The sequence below is a fragment of the Drosophila nasuta genome, chromosome 3, assembly GCF_023558535.2.
Source record: "Drosophila nasuta strain 15112-1781.00 chromosome 3, ASM2355853v1, whole genome shotgun sequence".
NCBI lineage: Eukaryota > Metazoa > Arthropoda > Insecta > Diptera > Drosophilidae > Drosophila > Drosophila nasuta.
Window position 1 is genome coordinate 15,188,103 of NC_083457.1, and position 13,946 is coordinate 15,202,048.

General features: G+C 34.7%; 1 non-coding gene across 1 annotated transcript; it reads right to left on the minus strand.

The window, feature by feature from the left end:
* Positions 1–3,550: 3,550 nt before the first annotated feature.
* Trnay-gua (transfer RNA tyrosine (anticodon GUA)) lies at positions 3,551–3,645 on the minus strand. The gene is made up of 2 exons: positions 3,609–3,645; positions 3,551–3,586 (listed from the first exon to the last, which is right to left on the minus strand). It is a non-coding gene; the product is annotated as a tRNA-Tyr (tRNA).
* Between the last annotated feature and the right edge of the window lie 10,301 nt (positions 3,646–13,946).

Genomic DNA, 13,946 nt, shown 5'->3' on the forward strand with positions numbered 1-13,946 from the left:
AAACACTCTTAAAATCGTGATTATAATGATATAATATAATACAAATCATACTTATTTCTTATTGATTGCTAAGAATAATAGTAATACATAGTCAATCCACACGATTTTAATAAATATGGTTAAAGTTCCATTTCTATTTAAAAACACACTTAAAATCATACGCATTTGTTTATTGATTTTTAAAACTAAGTAGTAATTGTTTTAATATTGGTACAACAAATATTTAAAATGGAATTTTCAATATTATATGATCATATATAACAGCATTTGTTAGTGTTTTCAGGCTCACTTCGCCCCAGCAAACTTGAGTTAATTCTTGGATTTTAGTTTCTCTGGTAGACAATCTTCTATATTGTGTACTCTATGGTATATTTATAATGTAATAGCATTTTGATATACCAAATATAGCCTTCAGTAAATATTTGTATTTTTCGGTAGAACAATTTGGTATATTTTAAGAATTATACCGCCATGTTTTACTTTTATGGGTAGCGGATATCTCAAATTTGAGCACAGTCGATTGAAGCTTTCTAACTATATAGTTATACCCGCTATCTATAGGGTAGAAGGGCATTATATCTGTGTGCCAAATATACATATTGGTATATTTTTAGTATTTTAGTATGATTGTGGTATGTTATTTTGGTATATTTTAAGAATAATACTGTCATGTTTTCGCTTTTATTCAAAATGGGTAGCGGATATCTCTAGATTTCTTACTTGTTTTTTATATAATGATGGAAATTATTTAAGATTATTCTGATAAACAGTCAAAGTTCGGTGATAAACAAAATGTAGAATATTTCAATGAATAGGTATATAGCATAAAAAATAATATTTTGAAAAATGCTTAATAGATCCGACAAGAATTTGATCAATTTATAAGCACTGCAATAATGTCTAAAATAAAATTTGTTACCATGGGAATTTCTCTAATAAATAGTTGCTAATGAGTCTCGCAACGAACAGATTACTTGTTATTAACACATTATTAGATTATTATTATGGACTGAATTTCTTTTGAATTATTATTAACATAATATAATTACGAATATCTATAGATTTCATCTACTCTTTACCCTCAATGATGAATGCATGTGAAAGTAATGAATGAAGAAGTAAACGAAAAAACACTTCGTTAAATTGTTGCTCTCCACGTTGGATATTTTTTCGGGCCTGAACAACCCGAACCAATCATTAAATGGCATAATTGAAGCTCTGGGGAATCATGCAGAGGCAGAAGAACATGGCACGAGACGAAATCAGAAAATATAATAAAATAAAAAGTGGCATGAAATGAAAATGACAAAACAAAAAGAGGGTGGCCGGAAATAAGGACATGGCATAGAATACAAGTCCCAAAAACGTCAGCCAACCCCAAATGGAAGTGCAGTAACACAAAAACAACAGAACCAACAAAAACTGTGCAATGTCTGTAATGTCCTTAGCACAAAAAGTCAAAAGCAAACACAAATTCTCAGCGTGTGTCTGTGTGTTCGTGTGTGTGCTTGAGTGCAACTGTGCTTGAGAGTCTATCTTTGTATGTGTGAGCATTCGCCTCGAGCATTTGCAAGCACACAAACGAGTGTAAAGCACGCGCCAGAAACTTCAGAGAGAGAGCAAGAAGAGTGCACGAGAGAGAGGCGTTCATGATGGACCACCCACCACCCAACAGCAGTGAGAGGACCGTGGAGCAGGCAACGGCAAAGGAAGAGGAAGAGTGAGAGCAGTTACAACGAGGACAGCGCATCAAAATAGAAGAAAGAAAAAAAGTTTTATGCTTCAACTTTTTGGTGTAGTCCCCCGCTCCCTCGTCCCCCCCTTTTGCTGACGACATGCTCTGCTTTGAGTTCTGTCTTTGCTGCTCTCACATCACGTCACGTCACTTCGCTTCACCTCGCCCTCGCATTCTGCTCTGCTCAGTTCAGTTCTCCTGGGTAAATATTTAATTTTTATAAAGCCTTCATGCCCTTTCTCTCTCTCTCTTTCGTTCTCTCTGGTCGCTGTAACTGTTTGTGTGTTTGTCTATGTGTGTGTTTTAGCATTTTGCCTGGGCTTTAAAAATATTAAAGGATAAACGCGGCGCACACATAAAGCTCGCATTTTATGACTGCCAATATTGGCCGTGTTTGTGGGTTTCAGAGGGGCGTCAGAGGGGAGTCGGAGGACTTTGCGTGGGCCTGACATTGGGATGAGCCGCAGCAAAGGCAGCAACAGAAAAAAGGTAGCCAGCCAGTTCCAGTAGCAACAATGCCCCAGGGGCCACTTTTTAATTTATGTTCATGTGTGTGTGTGTGTGTGTGAATGTGTGTGTAATGTTGTGGCGCCGTGGCGCCTCAATTTGCCTTCATCAATTATTGTTGCAACTTGCCGCGTCACTGGCAGTTTGTTAATAAAATATGTATATTGAAAGTGGGCCTCTCATTACACGCCTCACGTTTCAATTTCGTCCACAGCGCGTCTCATGTCCTTGCTCCGTTCACATCCTTAGCCTTGTGCCTGTTTCTTATTCTTGTTCGTGTCCGCTGTCCGCTGTCCGGCAAGAAGGACACAATGTGCGTGTCCTGCGTACTGCGTATTTAATTCGTCCACCTTTATTACGACGACACCAGGTAGCTTTCCTTTCCTCATTAGATTGTGCGCTTTAGGGTGACCAAGAGTAAGCGCTTTGCTTTAAAAGTATTTATAATTCTTGGGAATTTCAAAATTCTGCTTAACATTTAAATTTTGAACCTCTACTATAATTACAAAAAGTGGAGAGACTATCACATTAAAACTTACAATACATATATCATATTTTATTAGATTGTGCGCTTTAGGGTGACCAGGAATAAACACTTTGCTTTAAATGTATTTCTAATTCTTGGAAATTTCAAAATTCTGCATAGCATTTAAATTTTGAACCTCTACAAAAATTAAAAAATTTAAAAGACAATCACATTAAAACAAATATTTTATTTTATTTAATAAAAATAACTCTACTATTCAATGAATTTGTGAATTCAAGATTTCAAAATATATTAAATGGTCAAAATTTGTAAAATCTTAAATATTTAAAATTTAAAACATAAATAATTTCAATTACAGAAATTGGAAGAATAAAATTTTATCTACACAATCTTTTCAAGATTCCAAAATATATTAAATGATAAAAATTTGTTATAACTAAAATATTTTAAATTTAGAACATAATAATTTTAATTACAGAAATTGAAAGAATCAAATTTTATATGCACAAATTTAAATTTGTGTGTTTCATTTACAGAAATTTATAGAGCTTTTCAGCTAAAGTTCACGTGAAAAGAATAATAGGTAAAGTATTTTACCCTATATGCAAAGAGAATATTGAATAAAATATTTATGTTACGTATGTTATTAATAAAAACAAGTTTAGTAAAAATCTAAAAATCTCTGATTCGAGTTTAAAAATGAGCTAAAATTTTTTTTTCTCCATAATATGACAATATTAAGTAAAAAGACCAATCCCAACATTATTATTATATTATTAAATTATTTATCTTCTAAAATACTTATTTTATTGAGCAAAAAATCCTTCGAGCCGGAGTCGAACCAGCGACCTGTGGATGTCTACTTAGTATTACTACACGCTACAGTCCATCGCTCTACCAACTGAGCTATCGAAGGTTAGTAAACGAACATCGGCAAATCGCATTCCGCTGCTGCTAATCAAAAGCTTCGAAGCCGCAGAGCAACAACAACAATGTCGCTCACTAAAAATAAATTCAGCAATAAAGATAAAGATAATGGAATGCAAAATTGACACCGCAGCAATAATAACAGCAACAACAACTGTAAATGCTTGAAATGAATAAGGGCGAATGTTTTGTTTTTGTTTCTGATTAGCATTGACGTCAGCTGGTCACCCTAAAGTGGCGGATACAAAATGGAGTTGCTATCGGTTGTTCGTTCGTTTCTTTTGCGGGCATAAAACTCAAAAGTGAAGAAGAAGCAGCAGCAAAAAGCAATTTCGAAAAATACTAAAAGGGTCCGTTGCAGCGACTGCGACGCCAACAGCGACTGAGGCAGCGGAAACATGTTCAATTATCGCAGTGTAGAAACGTTCTGCTTGTATTTTACCCCAATAGACTTACACACACACGCACGCACACATATGCGCACATAGAGAGAAAGATAGAGAGAGAGAGAGCGAACATAAAGCCTAAGCAGAGGGGAGAGAAAACTGAGCTGTGCCCAAAATGGTTTGGGGTTAACTTAAATTCATGCAATGCGGTTGAAGCTGAAGCTGAGGCTGATGTAGAGAATGAGTTTGTGTAGAGACTAAGCCTGAGACTGATGTAGAGACTGAGACTGATGTTGATGTGTTATGCCTCGCACACCCTTTACAGCACCCCCCTAGTGAGGAATGCGACGTATGTTGTTAAGGTAGAAAGGGGGGGACGAAACGTAGCGAGCTGTGTAACATATGGAATTGGCGTGTCGACGCTGACGAGTTCTCGTCTTATGTGTGTGTGCGGGTGTGTGTGTGGGTGGTTGGGTGCTTGCCAGTTGAGTGCTGCCTCAACCTCAGTCTCTGCCTGTCTGTCGCTGCCTCTGCCTCTGCTCCAAAGGGGGCGGCGTAAAGCACTCAACTCGACAGCAGCAGCAACAACAATGGATCTAAAGCGCCCCTGGGAATATGACGATATAATTTATTTTAAATCTCGCCCGTTTCACTCGCTTTAAATGTGTGCAAAAGCATTTTATGTGCCCATTTCCACTTCACCATATAAAAAGCGTTACGAAATGTTCGCATCATACATTTTGGTCAACTAATTAGCCTGCGGTTAGGGCTGCTTCTTGCCGTCTTCCCTTCTCTTCCACACTGCGTGCTTATTGACAGTTATAGTTACTGTTATTAAATAGAGCTGACTGCACGGTCAGTCTTTCCCTCTCTCCCTCACACTTCCATTCGCAATGTGCTCTAGCTGTTTCGCTCTGTATACAACGTTCATGCGGTGTCTATGTTTATTTTGATATTGTGTAAACACATTTCGTAATTTAAAAACAAAGTCAACAAATATAGACTTCATCAGATCAATAATTACTCAAATAGTCCAAACATACATAATGAACAATTTTTTAAGGCATGGAAGTCTATAACAACTTGTAAGTTTGAATAATATGTAATGAATATTATATTGAAAAAATTAACATATCATATATATTTATATATACATATGTTCAAATTTTGTACTTTTATTACATATTATTAAATATTATATGGAATGTATGAAATAATAGTACATTTGAACATTTCCTACTTTAAAATAAGAAAATCCTATATTAATATTCTGTTTATACGTGAAAAGTATAAATGTTTTAAGCCTTGCTATACAAATTTATTCAAAATTATGCTAGACTTCAAGATATTCATCTTATAATAAGAAAACAACTGCGAGAATTCTTTTCAACGAAACCAATTTTAAAAATGTTAACTTGTATAATAAATAAAATATAAATACGCCTATATACTTACTATATTTTTTATATAAATATTTGACGAAAAACAAAATAAATGAAACTCAACGTAAATAAAGATTGTAAATATTGTGTATTTTTAGAAAGAATCACACTTTAGAATAACTTAGAAAAACATCAGAGAAATAAAGAATGTGAAAATTATATATTTTTAAGAAAGAATCACAATTTCGAATATAATAGAAAAACATCAGGGAATGATGAGCCCAACAAATATGTACATATCTTCTAGATTAGTTCCTTTTATTCAATTAACCAACATTCTTTTTCATTTCCGCATTTTCTCGGCTGGTAGAGCACGCTTATTGCTTTCTAGGCCTAAAGAGCGCGTCGTATAAACGCATTAGTTGAACTCAGCAGGTTGTCAGGCTCACATTGACAATGGGACGACGGCAGCGTTGCGGCGTCGACAACCCCCAGAATGATCCAATTGACATTTAACGCTGCCTTTGACCCTGTCCACTTCCCTGGCTACTCCCCCATCCAATTCCCTGTGCTCAGTTCCCAGTTGTCCGTGCTGTCGATTGTCGATGTTGGCTATGGCGGTGGCGTGGCAATTAACCGCAAAGGTTTCCTTTTGTCACTTGCTTGCGCCCCGCTCTATTAACGTCTTCAACGCGGCACGAACGAACCCCCGACGAAGAGCGAACAACGAACACGAATCCCAACTTCGACTCCGACGAAGTCGAAGCAAACGCTTTTTATACCCGCTACTCATAGTGTAAAAGGGTATTATAATTTTGTGCCGGCAGGAAATACATGTGACAAATAAAAGGAGGCATCTCCGACCCCATAGTCCTTGTGATTTCTGAATATTTGCTTGCGATCAGATAAATATTGTCAAGGTTATTAAAGAAATGCTTTTGTATGGTATATTTTTCAGTCTATGGTATATTTTAAATGTGGTACTTTATCGACAGACCAAATATACCGTTTGTTACATTTTTAGTATTTTTGTAGTATATTATTTTTTGCATATTTCTCAGTCTATGGTATATTTTAAATGTAGTACTATATCTATAGACCAAATATACTGTTTGGTATATTTTTAGTATTTTTATAGTATATTATTTTTGACATATTTTGCAGTCTTCTGTATATCTTGAATGTGGTACTATATCGATATACTAAATATACCATTTGGTATATTTTTAGTATTTTCGTGGTTTATTATTTCGGTATATTTTTAAATGAATACCGAAGTATTTCTAGTATTTTTGGTATATTTTAAGAATAATACTGCAACATGTTGCTTTTATTAAAAAAGGGTAGCGAGTATCTCACAGTCGAGCACGCTCAACTGTAGCTGTCTTACTTGTTATTGTGTTGGAGGCCCCCTCGGGGCCGCGTATAGCTTTAAGTCATGAAATAATAATAGGCCTCGGCGTAACTTTAATGGCACAGTTATTAACTTTTGTCGAATGCCCAGGAAGTGAACGGCCATCGAAGAAAATGATTGTTTCCACTACCCAACTTGCATTAATATGGTTTTCGAGTTTCGATTATCGTTATGATTGTTGTTATACGTACATTTTTGTGTGCTTCCTTTGCTTGGGTTCCGTTATCGCTTAAGGCTCTGCGTGTCCAAATTTTGCGTGGTCCCAAAAAAACAAAAAACCAGGAAAGCCATTCTAACTACTTTATTTCTCTTGATAAGCTGTAAGAGCCGTGTAACCCTTGTCAAAGAACAGCGCGAAGTTTTCCTTAGAGCTCTCGACATGTTTTTTAAGAAAATTTAAAACGTTGCGCCAATCCTTAATAAAGGAAACTCTGAATAGTGGATTATGTCCTCTTTCACTCTTTTGTAGGACAAATAGTAATAAAGCCTTGACCTTATCTTGTTTCAGTTTTGTCAAATGACTAATTGAACACATTAGAATGCAATGTTAATCATATAACTAACGGTTCTTGTAATAAATATTTCAAAAGATGAATTTTTCTACATAATTTAAGTATTTTTTAATATTTAAAGTTAAGTTAAGTTAAATTGGGTTGTTATGTTAAGCCATTTTATTAATTAAGTTAATGAAGTTTTGAAAATTATTTCTATTATTAACTTCGAAGCTAAACATAAGGATGTTTTTATTGGAACTAAATACCTTCTACATTTTTTCCCGACAGCACTTGTAATGTTTGCATGGATCTCAGTTGCTTTGGCTGTCAAACTAGTATATTTTGTACTATATACTATATTTAGAATGTTTTACTATATCAATATACCAAATATAGCCTTTGGTATATTTTATGTAAATATATTTAGGTATTTCACAGTTGATCATACTCGACTATAGCTTTTTTACTTGTCGTATATAATTTAAGTATCCCTTAATGTAATAAAATTTACTATAAATTGGGTTGTTTTGTTAGCCGAATTTATTTGTTAATTAAGCTGAAGAAAGCATGAAAATTGATGCTATTATAAGTTTTGCAGCTGAACATCAGAATGTTTATATTGGAACTTAATGCCATTTTCACCACAAATTGACTATAAAAAATTGAAATTTAATGTTATACATATAATTAGTAATGTTTACAGTTTATTATAGTCACAAATTATTCAAAAAGTTTCATCATAAAAATTGCATTTCAGTTTGATTCTTGCCTATAAGTTTTAATATGTATTTAGAACAATTTTATTAGAATATTAAAAAAAGATAAAAGTAAACTAAACTATCAAGTATATAAGCTCATTTGACCTTGTCGAATTTAGCTGATTCATAGAAAAGAAACATTACATATTTATATTATATTTGTATGGGAAAAAGTATTTACGAAGCCTTAAAACTAATTAATATGATCGAAGTATTGTTTAAGTAATAAATAAATATGCCAAATATGGCAAGAAATAAAATATCTGTCGAAAATTGAAATGTCTACATAGATAAGGCTGATGATATCTCATATCACAATTAGCGATTAGATATATTTGCGTCATTGAGTGGAACTTTTATTGTCGCTAAAGTTCCATTGGTTGACCTTCGTGCGTCAAATGGAAATAAACCGAAAGAAATGATGGAATGAATAGCGAATGAAGCAATTTGTAAAAGGGAATCGAATGCCCTTCACAACGCATTCGATTACAAATGCAAATATTCAAATTTATAATCGAGATTTGCAATGTGATGCAATCGACACGCGATTGCAACCAAATCATATAAGTGGGGGAAGAAGACGGTGGAGGCAGTGGGGCAGAGAGAGGGGCATTGCCTAATCAGTGTGTAGTAATGTGTAGTTGGTAAACAAGGCAATCGGTAATGCGCAATAATCACATTTGATATATGCCCAGTGCGATTCAGTGAGTCTGTGAATATGTTAATGTATGTGTTTATTGCTTTTATGGCCAACAACAGCAACGGCAACAACAACAAAATAGCAACAACCACAGTAACAACAGCAGCAGGCGGAATGCAAAATTCGAGTCGTAAAATAAAATAAAAGAAAGTCATAAATTAAATAATTAATGCAATAAAATTTTATAAATATTGCAAATGTGTTTTTGTTGCACATACCACAGCGTGTGGTGGCAAGCAACCAGTTTATTGACTGACAAAATGAGCAAAACACAAATCACAAGTGCTTGTGCAGAGCGTGCTCGACTGCCAGATACCCTGCAACGCACTAAACTTTCTCCTTGGCTGCGATTTAAGTAAATTAGACGTACTTCCTCTTTGATCATAGTATTTGCATTTCATTTTAATTTAATTTATTTCATTTTGTTCAAAATTTATAACATTTTGTAGAGGTTTGAAATGTAATATTCTTTGGTAAAATATAACTAATTGTATCTGTAATATCGAAGCACAGAAGTTGGTACTGTATAAAGTCAGTGAACACATCTTAAAAATGGAGAAAAGTTAGACTTTTATAATACAAATTATTTTAACTGCGTTGCAATATGTGTTTATTATTTCAATAACAAAAAGTTTTGAATATATAGTACATATTTCAATTCTGTGGACTCTTTTTGTAATCTTTTCTACAGTAGAACAACAACTTAATACAGAGTTTTGTTGGCTTAGTTTTTAACTTATTTTTGGTCAATATACAATAATTAATATAGAATTTCGGTGGTTTCAGTTTTTATCTTGTCTTTTCAATATTTTGTAGCGAGCTTATTATTAAGTTGTTTTCTAAAATTAAATAAATTTAAGAATGTTAATAGTTTTTAAATGTTACTACAGTAATAACACCGTAAATAAGGTTCTTATTTTATACGAAAGGAATTCCAACATTTTAAGAAACAAGAACAAACATCTTTTTTTTTACTAAATCGAAAAAAATGTTAAAACAAGATTTGCAATCTCCTTTTTAATATAGAATAAAACATTCTTGAATCAAGATATTAATTCAAAAATATGATGTTTTTAATATTCAAATGCAAATTTAGCATTAAAATCATGATTTAAGATTGTTTCAAGCCAAAAATCTTATTTCAAGATCGAAAAAATCTATCATCAAGTTTTTTTCAATGTAGATTTTTTCTCTCTGTGTATGTTATGTATAGTAAATGCAAATTCAGTGAGACTTAGAAGACAGACTTATATAGATTAAATAATAACGCAAATTATATTATCTGCGTTCTGATATTTGTTATTATGTTCAATAACAAAAAGTTTTTCATACATATATCCAATCTTTTCTACAGAAAGATAATTAATTTACTAAGAATTTTGTTGGCCTCAGTTTTTATCTTGTTTTTTTTTTCAATATTTTGTAGTGAGCTCTTTATCAAGATTTTTATTACTAAAATTAAATAATCTTAAAAGTGTTAATAGTTTTGAAATTGTAGATGAAAGCGAATGCCACAGAAAATAAAGGTGTTTGGATATCCACTTCGAAAGTTTCAACGTATATACATATAATATAATACATCCACAGTATTCTCTAATCATACATAATGATATTAACTAAATAGGAAACTACATCCCAATTTGGAATTTCCTACAGCATAAGGTATGCAAATGATGAAACGTAAAGAAAAATTATGGAGAGCACAGTAAAAATCGCAAGTGAATTCATTATAAAGAACTTTTACTTTCATCTAATTACGCAACCTAATTATACCCGTTCTATATAAGCACAGTTGCCATAGGGTATAGCAAAAAAAATATAAAGAGGCCTTTGGGTTTATTTTTTTTTTGTTGTTTTTTGCCAGCCAGACATCGAGTACAGACGAAATTGAAATCGAAATGCAAATTAAAACGATCAATAAAAATGCGAATATGTCAATAAAAGTCAAATGCAAATTTGCGTCTCGTTTTGTTCGTGTTCTGTTCTGTGTTCTCAGTTCTGAGTTCTGTGCTCGTTTATGTTCTCGAAAATGCATTCATTCGGTTCCCAAAGTGACGAACGATAAAACTCTGAAAATGGAATTGAATCAATATGAAAATTTTGTTTGTATGCTACGCAGTAGCCGCATCAGACGACGATGATTATAAAGAGGAGGTGGAGAAGGAAGGAGGAGAAGCAGGAGGAGGAGATAGAATTGCCAAAGGTGTGGAGGGAGTGGACGGGGTGCGGTGAACTGTTTGGGGGCCGTGTGCCAAATATAGCGACGATCCAACGAGATCGAGACGATTGCTCGCTGTTGTTGTTGTCGTTGTTGTTGTTATTGTAGTTGTTGATTTTTATTTTATACCCCCATGGGTGCTAAATATCGAAAAGCGAATAAATTTTCGTGCACTTTTCGTATGCAGTGCACAGATACAGATACACAGATACATGGCCAGAGATACTCGGGCGGCCTAGAGATGAGCGCGTGACATCTCATGATAGGCGCAAATAATCAGAAAACGTGATTAGTATTTATTATTTGGTTTATTAATATAAAACTTAATTGCCGAGAATAGAAATGACAAGTTTAACTAAAATTATAAAAAGTACGTCAAAATTCTAGTGTTAAGTTTTCTATAAGTCAACTCTCATTCAATTATTTTAGTTTTCTTGACTTAAGTTATCTATAAATGTTCCGTCACTTAATTATTTTTTTTGATCTCTTTTTTAATTTATATTTTATTTCTTTATTTTTAGGATTATTACATTTGAATAAATTGACATAATTCTTAATTTTATATTAATGAAACCATATCGCCTTTATTTTCATTTTTGCCTAAGAATTTAATTTGAAACTGCAATTGCTACTTAGCGAGTAGTGATATTTAAGATCTGAAATATTTTGATATAGAAGACAAAAAGGTTTCTTAAAATATTATGCTTTAAGTTTTTATTAAATCAGTTACTTAAAGTACTTAGAGTAATCTATTCCTAACGCATTTCAATTTATGAAACATTTATTTTAAAACTGGTATATTTGAGACCATAACATTTATCTCTTATATTCCGATCACAATTTGAGACACAGTAATCTTATTTCTTATTGAGTAGTACGTTAAACTCTATAGAATTTTGGGTTTTGTAAAATTCATTTAAAAGTGGTGTAGTTATTAGATTTGTTCTTCTCCATATGAATAAATTGTATTTATCATGAATTATACTATTAATAATGTAATTGTGATTTCTGTTGATGTGGTTGTTTTATTTGTAACAATTTCAACCGGCTTTAAAAGTTTTCTCCGTAGAACAGCTTTGATCTTTGTTGATATTTCCAATTTGCAGTATAAATTTGCAGCGTGCTTTTTATATAACACTTAATTACCCTCTTCTAAAAATGGGTTTTCATATCTGTTGATTTCTCGCCATTGAATAAATTGTGATATTTAGAATTATGAATAAAATGTATTTTTATTTAACATTTATTTGATTTAAAAGTCTGTTTCTTAGAACAGCTTTGAACTCTGTTGATCACTTCAGTAAGCAGTTTTAATCAGCAGCGTGCTTTCGTGCGTGCTCGTGTCCATCTCTAATGCAGACAGTGTCACGACGCGACGCCACGCCGCAGTCGGAGAGCAATCATCATCATTAGCAGCGGCGCGCGCGCGTAGGCAGCGACAGCGACAACGGCAGCAGCGGCGGCGACAAACGAGACAAACGACAAACAGTGGAGATCGCAGTAGCGACGAGTGGAAGCTTTTTGGTTGGGGCGGTAGATGGCGTCGCGTCGCTTAGCGTAACGTAGCGTATGTGGTCGTAGTAGTTTGCTAATTAAAAAATGCGCTCGCTACAAAATAAAACTTAATTGCGATTGCATTTGCGATATGCTCGCGAGTCGCGAGTCCGCAAAGTAGTCGGGCATTGGCGCAGCGAGCTGGCCACCAGAGGCAGAGGCGGAGCACGGGCGCCGGCAGCAGCAGAGCGTTGACAACAGACATACATACGTACATACATACATACACACAGACATATAAGAGAAACAGCAACACAGAACAGAGGGCCAAATTGAGCACAAGAGCCCACTCGAGTTTTGTAGCACGAAGACGACGAACGAAAAACAGAAAAAAAGAAGAAAAAAGCTGTCAGTGCAGCAGCAACAACTGCAAAGAAGTGGCGGAGAAATCTGAAGCACAGACGGGGCGCAACTTGCGGCAAGTTGCACTTTAAACAGGTTCAGGTTATTGTGATTGCTGCTGCTGTTGTTGTTGTTGCTGCTGTGGCTGGCTGCTGCTGCTGCAATTTGATTTTTTATTGCACGACGCCACTGCAGGGAACGGACGCGCTTAATAAAGATTGATTTAAGCACACAAAACTACAACAACGTAGCAAGCGAGAGAGAGGGAGACAGCTTTAATGAACTGCAAGTAATAACCGAAAATTATGGCACATAAAGCACAAAAGGCGCAATGAGAGCACAAAAGCTCAACGCTCAAAGCTCAAGTGTCGATCTCTCCCTCTCTCGCACTTTAACTTCGTCTCAGACTGTGGAGAAGAAGAAGAGTGCAAGAGACGCTCAAGTGCCCGAATGATGCAAAGGGCAAAGCAGCAGTGAATACCAAGCACACACACACACACACACATGTGCACTGCGCTGCTCCAATCAAAGTGACGTCGCTGTCGACGTCGACGCTGGCAGCGAGCGCAATTGCCATTTATGGCCTTGATTTATGTATCTCTGCTACTGGATCTCTAATGCGAACACAGACAAACACTCAGACACACAAACACACACACAAACAGACAAACACACACATGCGGAGTATATTGAATTTATTTGCAATTTATTTCATTTCCTTGGCTTGCGGCATGCGGCGAACGTCGCAACAAACGAACAGAGGAACGAACGAACGAAAGATGCATGGCAATGTCTCTTTGCAACAGCCACAGATTTGTTGTTATTGATGCTGTTGTTGTTGTTGCATTCATTGTGTGAGTATCTGTTACTCGTCGAGTGGCAAAAAGTACGAGTATCTGCATTGAATTTGCTGCTTATTGTAGCCAAGGTAATAATGCCACAAGGAAAAGTGCTGACTTTTCCCAAAAGAAAGAAAAGGGTCAAGTTTCCCCATTCCTTGGAAAAAAGCTCTTCTGCAAATTGGATTCCACTTAAGTTTAGT